Below are 13,539 nucleotides of genomic sequence, written 5' to 3' on the forward strand. Positions count from 1 at the left end.
CATTCAATCTATAGCAACTACTCAGCAATAAAAAGGAACAAACATTGACACATGCCACAAAATTGATGGATCTCGAAAGCATAATACTGACTAAAAGAAGCCAGACACAGCTGAATATGTGACTCCAATGATATGATGCTCTAAAACAGGGAAAACTAATCCATAGTGCTAGAAATCAGATCAATAGTTGCTGGGGGTGGGGAGAGGCAGTAGACTGACTGAAACTCTACAAGAAAGAACTTTCTGGGTGATAGAAACATTCTATATTTTGATTTGGGTATTGGTTACATGGGCCTATATATATAGTTGGCAAAATTCATTAAATTATACATTTAAAAATAGTCTTTTCATTGTCATCTGTCTCTGTTCATTACTTGGCTTTCTATACCCAAATTGTAAGACAGTCTAGCTGAAAGTTGAATGTGAAACAACATATTAAATATTATCACTAAATTTCAAAATCCAGACAGATGATTTTAGACGCATGATCATATACATAACTACCTATTCAAGAGTAGTAAATTTTGTACAGCATGGGAACTAAGTATTGCATATTTGAAAGGCGTTAAGGGAATAGATCTTAAAAGCTCTAATCACAAGAAAGAAATTTTTGTGATCATGTGTTGGTGATGGATGTTAACTAGACTTATTGTGGTGATCATTTCACAATATATACAAATATCGAACGATTATGTTGTACACCTGAAATTAATATAATGTTCTATGTCAATTATACCTCAGTTAAAGAAAGAAAAAAAAATTAAGAGTAGTACATCCCACTTATTTCTCCCTAGGAAATGCCAATCAATCAACCAATCAATCAATGGGAGTGATGTTAATAAAATGGGGAGAGAGAAAAAGCAATCCAAGCAAATGTCTATCCTAATTTCAGTCTTGGTCTCCTTTTTGACGGTTACTGAATGATATATAATTAGTGTTAGTTCAGATTCATCAACTTGGTCCTAAGGTTTAATGCCAGAAAGGTGGGAGCCTGGTAGAAAGAATAATAGATAGTAAACTGTTCCCTAAGTACGACCCAGACATCCTACGTGAGACAGGTGGCAATACCTGGAAAGCCACACAAACACAATTTCAAACTTGATTGTATTCTGTTTTGTAAATGTAAACTTCTGCGAAAGATATTACCAAGATAACACATGGTTCTCTCTGTACACAATCTTGCTATGAAAACAGTCATTAAGGATGTACCAAAAATTTATAAAAATGAATGTGATTTATACAACATCATATAGAGAATTACTTCATAAGATATAGAAAAATATTAAATAGTGACTGGATAATATTTACTTCAGATTTTCCAAAGCCAATAAAATCCAAGTCACTGGTAAAATCTCTTAGTTGTCTTTAAATTTCAGGTTCATATAAGCTAATCACATCTGGATCTTCACAGAAACCTGACCAGGTGAATTTCTTTTAAAAAAGGAAACCAAGAACGTGACACAAAAAAGATAACTAAAAATGAGTACTCTTACATCCTGATTATAATCAGTATAAGTAAATTTCATGACTGGGTTGTTTTCACAGATATAATTTTGTTTTTCCTGTGTAACTGTAGATATTGACCCCTCAGGACAGAGATGTGAAAGCCTTATATTCTTTAGACACAGATTCTAATTTATCCTAATGGTTGCCTATAGCTGTGTTTCTTTTTTTATTTTTTTGAAACTCTGTTATAAGAACATCAGTAGTGGAAAAATTTGAAGGGAATGTGATTTAGAGACTAAAAACAAACACCACCCCCTAGCAGTTACACACTCCATTTTTTGAATGCATATCTTGTCTTAAACAGAAACACTTACATATGCTTTAAACTTTTTAGAAATACTCTGACATACTGCATTGGATATAATCATCAATGGGTGAGATACTATGATCCTTTTATTTTTTACAATTGGAGAAACTGAGGCTCAGTGGGGTTAAATGGTTTCCCCAAGGTAAGAAAGCTAGAAACTGGCAATATCAAACCTAAAATCTAAGATTCCTGAGCTTTACTGTCTTTCTCTATCAAATATAGTCAGAAATATCTTAATGGCAAAGATTCAGTTAAGAGAGACCTGAAATCTCTTATGTTACTACTCATAGGTTTATAATATGAGGCTGGGAATAAGTGCCCTCTATAGGTACAGCAGTTGAGGAATTTGAGTCCAAAATTTAATTTTTTTAATTTTTATTTTTTACATTTACTTATTTTTTGAGAGACATAGAGAGACAGAGCACACATTGGGGAGGGACAGAGAGAGAAGGAGACACAGAACCTGAAGCAGGCTCCAGGCTCCAAGCTGTCAGCACAGAGCCCAATGCGGGGCTTGAACTCACGAACCGTGAGATCATGACCTGAGCTGAAGTTGGATGCTTAACCGACTGAGCCACCCAGGTGCCCCGAGTCCAAAATTAAAAAAAAAAGTTATTTTAGCTCCTAGTAACTTAATAATATCAATTTGCTAGCAAACTACCTTTTATAGGGAAAAAATACTTTATAATAAAGATATAACCACCCAGTCTCAGAGAAGTAAAATTAGTAACAGAAGACTTCAGATAATGAACACATGTAAAATGAATCTGAATCTGAACTCGGTGTCTCTCCAGTTCACTCTGCTGTCCTTGATTTAAGTCAGTTATTTGGCTTCTAGTGGTGGATAGATTCAATCTCAGAGAGCACACACAACTTCTCACTGCTGCACCCTAGTGAGCGTGTTAAAAATGAAATAAATTTACCAAAGCCTGGAAGATTCCTTGGTCTGATCCCAGGAATCTGACCCCACTGACTGGTAGGGTTACTTCTGCAATCACTTCTCCCAAGCATGCTTAACACAGAGCTTTTATCTTTGGGGCACAGTTTTGACTAAGTAGCAGTGATTGGTAGAATCAGGCATCCGTGTAAACCGGTGACGTCCTTTTAAATGAAATATGATCCACCAGATTTGCAATGAAATGTGTTTTAAAGACTGTTTTCTGATGCAGATACAAAGCTACCTATGTTGACATTCACTAAGTTAGCAATAAAAACTATAAAAGTGATACTTGGTGCTCCGGGCTATTGGAAATCAGGAAAAGTCACTACAGTGTCGCTAAAGAGTCAACTTTTCTTCTCTCTCTCTCCTTTTTTTTTTTTTTTTTTTTGACTCTTTGTAAAATCTAGGCAGATGATAAACAGAAGCCAACATCAGGATAATGATTTATCTACTAACAGCTACAGACTCTACAGCCACCATTGGCACAGAAGGCTTCACCCACACAATCATACCCAGAATGGAATCAACAATACACGTCGTTACATTTACAATACAAACAGCAGGCAAGGCTTCACATTTGTGAAGCGATCTTGGGAAATAGCTATTTTGTCTGAGCCCCTTTGGTTACACAAAGAATCCACTAAACATGGGTACAACAGTTGTTAATAGTTCAATGATTTGAAAGACAGCTCTAAAATTTAGAGCCGATTATGCGAATAGGTTATATAAGAACACAGCTTCAAACAGGGACATGGCAGAGAGATATTTGGGGACAGAAGCCAGAGTGAGAAATTTATTTCCTTTCTTCTCCCATGGGTCCATCTTCAATTGTACTCAGTCACCAATTGTCCGCCATGCGTGGTTCAACAGTGTGTGTTTGTGTTCTATTCGGTGGAACCAATATTTATCAAGTACTTCCTGAGGGCTAAACACAGGGCTACATGCTGAAGATACAAAGATGAGCAAAGTGCTTTTCCTGAACTTACGGAGTTCAAATCTATAAGGGAGCTGGTGAGAGAAGCATTTGTCACTGTGATTTGCTCCCTATATTGCTTCCTCCTGACCTCCCTCCTTGGTGAGGACCCTCTCTTCAAGTCGACTCTCCATCCTTGTCCTCATTTAGAGATGTCAGCTTAGGTGCTTTAAAACAGTACACTGAAAAGTATAACACTAAAAAAAAAAAATTAAAAAAAGAAACCACCCAGATTCTTTGACTAGAGGAAGCAGAAATGCTTCTTTCCAGAAAACAGCAATTTAGGCAACCAGGAGAAAACAGAGCGGCGTGATAGGAGAGAAGGCAGGGTGGCAGGGCTGACCCACCCTAAACAGTTCTGTTCTAAGTTAAACTTCCAGGCAAGGAGCTGAAGACTGAGTGGAAGGGTTAAAGAGTACCTATAGAGACCTGGGATTATTACCACCTTGGGGAAACCAGCAGGTGCCAGGCCCTTTACTATTCCAAACAACAGGACATAAAATACACGAGTTACTTGGAACAAACCTGAAGCCTGCAGTGAAGGGCAAATCTGCTGAAATAATTCCTCTAATTCGAGAGGCGACTGGAAAACCAAGACAGTATGTGCTATAGTGGCTGAATTTTATTTTTCCCTGGATTACAGTCTGGCTACTGTACCTTTTATTCTGTACAATTTATTTATATTTTTTTAATATTTATTTATTTTTGAGAGAGAGAGACAGACAGAATGCAAGCAGGGGAGGGGCAGAGAGAGAAGGAGACACAGGATCCAAAGCAGGCTCAAGGCTCTGAGTAGTCAGCACAGAGCCCGATGCGGGGCTCGAACTTGTGAACCACGAGATCATGACCTGAGTAGAAGTCAGACGCCCAACCAACTGAGCCACCCAGGTGCCCCTATTCTGCACAATTTAAAATGTAACAGCTAGAATGTGAAATATTACCTAGTCTCCTGCCCTTCCTTCAGGTTATTTGCCTAAAATCAAGAGAGAGTTACGACATCGACTGGATCTAGAATTCAACTCTTAAGGTTCAGGACAATGTGCTACCCCAATTTTACTCTCTTCAGGATGCTGTAATTTTAATAATGCATAGTAGTATTTGATTGGCTCTTTACAATTTTTTTTTAACATTTATTTAGTTTTGAAAGATAGGGAGAGACAGAGCACTAGTGGGGAGGGACAGAGAGTGAGAAGCAGAGTCTGAAGCAGGCTCAGGCTCCGAGCTGTCAGCACAGAGCCCGATGTGCGGCTCAAACCCACTAACTGTAAGATCATGACCTGAGCCAAAGTCAGACACTTAACTGAATGAGCCACCCAGGCACCCCTTGACTGGCTCTTGAAGTGACCATAATAATAATTCAAGGAATACATCTGTCCCTGACTTCAATGCTTTGAGTTGGGTTTTTGTTTGTTTGTTTGTTGTTTGTTTTTTGTTTTGTTTTTGTTTTTGTTTTTAATGGAGCATGAGCTAAAGCAGCTATTATTACAATGTAAAACACTGTAGGTAAAAGTTTCATAGGGCTTATTACCCCTCTGGAGAAATCCATTCTAAAAGAGAAAACTCTCCCAACACAAGTGTCACTCTGTTTCATCATCTGTGATCCAAACTTTTTGAATTCTTTTCTTTTTTAAAAAACTTTATTTATTTTGAGAGAGAGCATGCTTGAGTTGGGGAGGGACAGAGAGAGAGGGAGGGAGAGAGAATCCCAAGCAGGCTCCCCACTGCCAGCACAGAGCCTGATGCCTGGCTCAAACTCATGAACTGTGAGATCATGACCTGAGCAGAAATCAACAGTCAGATGCTCAACCAACTGAGCCACCCACGCACCCTATATTTTCTAATTAATTTATTAATTGTGGCATTGGTCACAGTTTTTCATTCTTTAGCCCCGTCATGAAGAATAACACAGATGTTTTTCAAATGATATGATGCCTCACAAAGAGAGAATTTGTAAACATATAAGTCCAAAATGAAGAAAAAGGTGTTCCAGTGCTTAATACTTAGCATGAGAAATATTTCTGGCAGGAACTCCCCAAAAATGTCATTTGTTGCCTTGAGTGGTGAACATAGATTTAAGTTTAGGTTTTGTTTCTTTTTTCTAAAAAAAAATTTTCAACTTCAGAGAGTAAGAGAGAGGAAGGGGCAGAGGGAGAGTGACAGAATCCTAAGCAGCCTCCTTACCCAGCATGGAGTCCGACGAGAGACTCAGTCTCACAACCACGAGACCATGACCTGAGCCAAAATCAGGGGTCCGATGCTCTATCAACTAAGCACCCAGGCACCCCCAGGTTCTGTTTCTTTTTAATGATTACGACAATTTGTTTCCTAATTGCAAATCAATCAATCAATCAATAGGTAAGCATAAATCAATAAAATGGGTACAGACTACTCCCAGATGCTATTCCAAGCAAAACAAAACAAAATGATAATTCAAATGTGAGGGAGTATTGAATCATGTTTCCCAACCACGATTCAATGGACAAATAAGGTGAATTTTTAGTATCTTGGACCCTCTTCCCCCACCCCCCACTGTGTCCTAGTTCCCCTTCAATGCTTTCCTCTCCTTTATTCATGGGTCTGCTTTAGAAAATGTGTAAGTGAGGAGCATCTGGGTGGCTCAGTCCATTGAGCATCTGTCTCTTGATCTCAGCTCAGGTCATGGTCTCACGGTTTGTGAATTCGAGCCCCAGGTCAGGCTCTGCATTGACAGCGCTGAGCCTGCTTGGGATTCTGTCTCTCCCTCTTTCTCTACACCTCCCCCGCTCTCTCTCTTTCACTCTATCTCTCAAAATAAACTTAAAAAAAAAAAAAGAAAGAAAATGTAGAAGTGGTTCTTCCTTACTGGTGATATGTCTGGTTTCATGTAACACTGATCATCTACACAACCATACTTTGATGCTCAGGATGATTATAACTCCCAGATCACAGTGTAGGGCACATATCTTGCTGCACAGTAGCTTAAGTGTGGGACATTGTCATCTCCATCTGTACTGAAACGTTTATGTGAGAATGTGACTATCACATTGCATGTTCCCCAGATCATGTTATAGGAGTGAAGGGAAAACAGAGAAATGGAAGCTCTGGTACTAACCAATAAGGAGCACAGGTTGTTCAACAGAACAGCAAATCTCTAGTCTCAGTTGAACACTTATTAGAACGATGAAGATACCTGTTTAGTTAATGAACAAAACTGAAGAATACTTGCTGAATATGAAAACCATATCATGGAAGAAGACCATGGGGGAGGGGAAGGAAAAAAAAAAGTTAGAGAGCGAGGGAGCCAAACCATAAAAGACTCTTAAAAACTGAGAACAATCTGACGGTTGATGGGGGGTGGGAGGGTGGGGAGGGTGGGTGACGGGCATCGAGGAGGACACCTGTTGGGATGAGCACTGGGTGTTGTATGGAAACCAATTAGACAATAAATTTCATATTAAAATAAATAAATAAATAAATAAAATTCATCTAAATGCTTAAAAAATAAAAAATAAAACCATTTCATGGAAGATTATAGGTAAATTATAATTAGGGATTTAATTTTTTAAATCTCTATGGAAAGGGAAATCCCTTGTAACATACAAATCTATTTGTCGACTTTCTGGCACTTGATTTTCCATATCTTCAGGAACACATTATACGTGTGAGGACTGCCTGTGAGTTTTCTTCTATCCTAATCTGTATAGGAAAGCTTTAGATATACAACCCACATTACCACTTTTGTCGAAGACCTGTATCTAAGAACAGTAAGTCAAGGTAGAAATTCAAGCAGAGTCAATCGAAGATTAGATGTGTAGTGGAACCCAGAGTCACTGTCATAGGCTCATTTAGGCTCTAGACTGATCTTATTTGAAGATACGAGAATGGTCATTAGGTCTGGACCTGACAACCTAGAGCACAATAGCAAGTGTTTGTAACTGCATCTAGAACTTAGTGCCACTGGTATGGATGGACCAAGAGATTGAGTGTGGAAGAAGCCTGAGGCCACAAAACTCCCAAATGGAGAAAAAGAAGCAAACATTGAATCAATCATCTCATCTTAACCAGGAATCCAGTAAACCTAAAAATTGTGGGGGATTTTGTACGTGTTTTTGTTGTTCTAAAATTTATTCAAAGTTTTAGTCTAACTTTGATGGTGGTGAAAATTATACCACTGTTGAGACCATGAAGAGGCATTCCATTTTTCAGGATCAGAAACCATATTTTATCCTAAATGAAGACATAAACCACACAAATTCGTGTTTTCCTCACACTTGTAAGGTGATTATATCTTGGTGGGCAGATGGGGGGGGGGGGGTTCCAGCAGCAAACATAAGAACATAAGCCATTGCCAGTCAAAAAGGGATTGGTGGAAAGTGACCTGGCCACAAGGCTGTGTCAGAGGAGGGCAGCCATACATGGGCCCACCATGCTGGGTCCTCATGCTAGAAGAAATTGGCTCTCTTCATCCAATCAGGGAAGCAGGGCATGGAGCAAGGTACCCACGCTGCCCCTTCCAGTCAGTGGAATGGAAAGGTCATTAGAATAGGATTAGAACTGGTTGTTGGACAGCTAAATCCCCATTCACACATAGAAATTCTAAAGTGTAATGGACAAAATCTTATCAAAATCAAGCACTTTATAGCTCTGGCATCGGTCTTTTGTAACACAATTTTATCAATTACATTTTTGAAAAGTGTTTCTTAACCATAGTAAATCCCTTTCCAGCAATTTAGCAAAATTAAAGAGATTTACAAAACAGACGGAGAGATACATTATGTTGTTTGTCATCATTTTTTCCCCAAACCACCGGGGTTACAAAGAAGCATAAATATTTAAAAAGTGCTCAGGATAGTTTAATTCTGTCTTTGGCAATTTATTACTTTACAAGAGACAGATTACTGAGATGTATTCTAGCAATCACTAATTGTTTTTAGATTATACACTAATATATTCATTTCATAATTGTAAGTGAAAGAATGCATACTAATGTTCAAAGCTGTGGCCCTTTTTGCATAACTTAACTAATTTTAATGGTTGAAAACTTAATTAACTAGATTCAGAGTGAAATCAGATTCAGTGATGAATGTGCTTACCTTTCATCGAAATAGACAGTGGTTTCATGGCATAAATGAATTATTAGAAACATGTCTTCAGCAATTTCCTAACCCTATCCCAGACCTCCGATCCATTAATCCTACCACCTTTTCACTATTCTTCATCTCCAGGGTGTCCTCATTTTCCTCCAACGAGCCTAACTTGCAGCGTTCATCATTATAATCATGCCATTGCAAATAACTCAACTCGGTGGCCCACTCTCCCTTCATTTTATGCACCTGGCAAAGACTCCACCCTGCTTGAGTCCAGGGCTCCAGGTCCTCTGCACCAGGCACACAGCTGACCATGGCTGGAAGACAAACACACTGCTGGGGCCGATGGTCTTACCCTAAACCCGTGATCCCTGGACCGCCCATCAAGTCATTTCCCTTGTCCATTGACTTATTTTCCCTACGTGTATCTCATGCTTTGCTCTCTCCCTAAGCCTCTCACCCTTCCTTCCCATTCCCTCTCCTATCTGAAGAATGTGCTTCCCATTTCCTTCACACCTGTCACCCAAAGCATCCACCTCTCTGCAAACGGTTCATGAACTCAAGCCTTCCTTGTTACCATGGAGCAACCAGCCACACTTCCATCCAGAGTAAACCATTCACTGCACACACACCCCTTTTCCCTACCCCATGGGATTGTTCCACTAATTCTTCCTTCTTTCTCCTGCATCATTTCCCTTCTCTACCGGGTCATTTTCAAGAGCTTACAAATGCACTATTTGTGTGTGCTGTTATGTTTCCCATCTTAAAACAATGAAATTCTCTTACTCTCACCTCTCCCTCCAGCTAACTCCCCACTTCTCTGCTCCCTTTTATAGAGAAACTTGTCAAAAGGATTGTTTTATAAGGACTCGCTCTAATTTCCCTCCTCTGTTCTTTCTTGAAGACATATGAATCAGGCTCTTGCCCCACTGGGCCATCAATACAGCTCTTCTGAAAGCCACAGTGAGTGGCCTCACATTGCGAAATCTAATGGTCCGTTATTAGTCTTCACTAATTTAACCTGCCCAAGGCATTTAACACAGTTGGTCACTTCCTCCTCGATACTCTGTTCACTTGGCTTCCAGGACCCCTCACTCTCCTGGTTTTCCTCCTGCCTCACAGTACCTCCTTCCCTTTACTCTCTTCCTCATCTCCTTGGCATCTACATGTTAGCATGCCCTGGACTCTGTCTTAGCCTCCTTCTTATCTCTAACCACACTTACTCCTTAACCCAATCTGTATAGACTAATCATCTGGAGAGATTTTTAAAAATACCAATGTCTGGGATCCATTACAAGCCAATTAGAGAAGAATTTCTAAGGGTGGATGTGGGTACTGACTGCAAATCACTGCCTTAGATGATCTCATCCAGCTTTATAGCGTTGAATGTCATCTAAGAATGGATACCCTGGAATATATGTCTTCATCACCAGTCTTGCCCCTGAACTCCACACTTGAATATCCAACTGCCCACATGACTTCTGTATTTGGATGTATAATAAATATTTCAACCTTTACAGATCGAAAGCAGAATGCCTAATACCATCCTCTCCAAACTGGCTTTTGCAGACTTCTCCACGCCAGTGAAGGACAACTCCATCTTTCAGCTGCTGCAGCCACAATCCTTGGAGTCATCCCTGAGCAATTTTCTCCTACCCTACATGTAATCTGAAAGGAAATTCTGTCATTTCCACCTCCAATATAGTTGGAGAAGCTGTCACTTCCCACTACCCCTGTTACTAACACCCTGCTCCAAACCCTGTCACTTTCCCCTAGACGTGCACATGGCTTGCATCCTACTTTCTTCAGTTCATTGCCCAAATATCGTCTACTCATGGAGACCTTCCCTGACCACAGTATTTTAAAAAGCACCCTCTCCCACACTGTACGTCCTATCCCTGCGCTCTGCTTTATTTTACTCCATTGCAACGATCACAGTGTGACATACGACATCTTTTATTTATTTATTAATTCTGTCACTCCCTTCAAATATAGACTCAAGAAGGCCCAGCATCTGAAACAGAGCCTAGAGCATGAACATAAATACTTGTTGAATGAACGACTGAATCTTTTACATCCTAGCCAAAAAACTCTTCTGGAAATAAACTTACGTAACTGAATCAAGAGAAAAATAGCATGACCATTTTAAGCAAGAGGAGCTGACCCAAACTGTGGCTGGAACACCACCTTTTGATGCTATCCAGTGCCTTGGAGATAACAGAAGAAACACTCTGGCACATAACTATGCCTCCTCCAAAAAATATTGTATGTGAAGAGTATGTTATTTCCATATAAATCACGTCTGGGTTTTTTCTTGCTGTGATCTGACTCAGTGTCTCACGCTGCTCAGAGCCAAGCTGTCTCATAAGTCAGTCGTCATGTTTTAGAGCCTTCCTGCCAGGGAAAAAGAGGAAGGCATTTGTGGCTCTTTACTGTGACAATATGCATCTGTGTTACTGGTAACTCTTCTGCACCCACTGTAGATGCAGCTGAACTGTGTGCCCTGGGCAATCTGGTTCCCATGGTGCCCCTGCGGGAGCTTGACAAGAAACAGTGGAAAACCAGTGCCTTTATGTGGCTGCAAATGAAGATTTTCCTGTATCCGTGAACTCCTCTATCAGGAACACTGGCATCACAATATGAATCTTTTATATACCAGTGTTTATTTGGTATATAACAAAACAGATGATAGCCGAGGAAGAAGAGAGATTTTTAAAGCCTATTTTATATTCAAGTGTCAATTTGCATCTAATGTTAAAGCCTTTGATAGTGAACATTTATTCAGAAGCTATCAAAGGGAATTAGCTTCCTAATTTTTAAAGACAATTGTACATATCTGACAGGGAAAAAGATGTATAGCTCAGTGAAACCTGTCCATGTTCTCGTAGGGAAACTGTAATTACTTCAGGCAAAAATATATTAACTTCTCAAGATATCAAGGCATACACACTGTTAATACAAACATGTCAATTATGGAGTTGTCTTGCTCACCCAGTATTCGATATCTCTAGCTATGGAAAGAGTTTTGCTCATGGATGGAAAGCATTAGATTGAAGGTCAAAGGGAACTGTTCCAGAAATGTTAAAAATGATAAATAGAATTTCACACATCAGGAAATATAAAAAACAAATTTTCTCCTGCAGATATAAAAGCCTAGATGAAATTAAAGTGAGGAATCAATCAGGATGCAGCACTGTCACTGGGACTTATGAAGTCCCTTGGTCTAATACCTCCTCTGGAGAAGACAGCCACTGGGCTCTCTGCCTTCCATGTGACCCCATCTCGTAGAAGTCTTAGAAACTTCAGTACCAATTAAAGAGGAAAATTAGACAATCCATTTGTTAGCCAAAGAAAGTACAGCTAGTGACACATAAGCTGAAAACTGTAGAACCTGACTGATGAAAGGGACCCTGGGGAGGATCCTGTCACCTGCTCCCGTTCCACATTTCTGAAAACGGAGAACTTTTAAAAGTTAAAAAGAAGTCTGCAGGATCAAATCACTCAGTGGCAGAGTGAGTCTAATTTCCAGAAGCAGGGGCACATAAGCCAGTGTCTCTACTGCTCTATGCCACCTCTCACCCTACACTTAACTTTTCATAACTCACCCCTTATTGTTGTCGTCATCAAATGTAGTTGTAGAATTTCATGGTGGTCTCAGCCCTGAGCACATATTGCTTTAAATTCAACCATTTCTTTTTTATGGGAAGAAAGGTAGAAGTTTCAGTCAAGAAAAAAAGCTCTGAGTTATCAATTCCAGTTCGATTGCTCCAAGGCAGCTTTCCAAGGAAGTGGACTTCATGAACGGGGAGGCCATGCAACATGGGACACAGGCTAGATTTGTAACAGATGTGTGCATGGACCCATGTTTGTGGAGCTCCATGCCTGCAATGCTGACCCCAAAGCATACCATAAAGCATACTTTATATCTATTGCTGTGCCTTATAAAACTGGAGGTGTATTTTTGTGGGAGAAAACTCAAATTTAAACAGTGGTTGAAATGGAGGACCAAACACTCTTTTTCTTGGTTATTCTCGAATTCCACCAGCCAAGGCTTTGAAAGATTATATTCTGTACCTGAATAAGAATGGCTCCTTTATAATATCTTCCAAAGCCATGAATACTTCATCTGCTACTGGCTACCTTCCTCCTATCAGACCCCTGGTCCCTTGCTTCCATACAGAAGGATCTTAGAACATTTTTCCCTTTCTCTTCTGTCTGTTGATTTGTAGCAGTGACCAGTAGAGACACCAAGATAAAATCAGGATGCTTTAGTGAAGACTAGTAGTTGCTAATTCTAGCTGCAGATTTGAATAAACTGGAGAACTTTTGAAAATATGATGTTGGACTCCGCCCCCAGATTTAATTGGTCGGGAGTGGGAACGTAGCATCAGGTATTGTCCAAATGATGGTTTACATCATTACAGTTCCATTCTAGATAAAGGAGATATGAGCAAGGATTATGGATCATGAAAGGTGTAAATTGAATCATAAAATAACACACTTTTAGATCTGGAAGGGACATTAAAAGCTTAAGGACCACTCTTGATTCTAATGATGAGAAAACTGAAGTCAAGGGATACTACCTGAATAAACGGAGATCTCAAAACTAACTAATGGCAGAGCCAGAACTCTGGTCCCGTGGCCTCATGAAATGACAAAATAGTGAAGCAACATTACTTGACATCTACAAGAGAAAAATTAGAATATAAATAAAAGGAAGTGACAGCTTTACTCAGAAAATACAAAA

The sequence above is a fragment of the Neofelis nebulosa genome, chromosome 8 (genome assembly GCF_028018385.1).
Source record: "Neofelis nebulosa isolate mNeoNeb1 chromosome 8, mNeoNeb1.pri, whole genome shotgun sequence".
Classification (NCBI taxonomy): domain Eukaryota; kingdom Metazoa; phylum Chordata; class Mammalia; order Carnivora; family Felidae; genus Neofelis; species Neofelis nebulosa.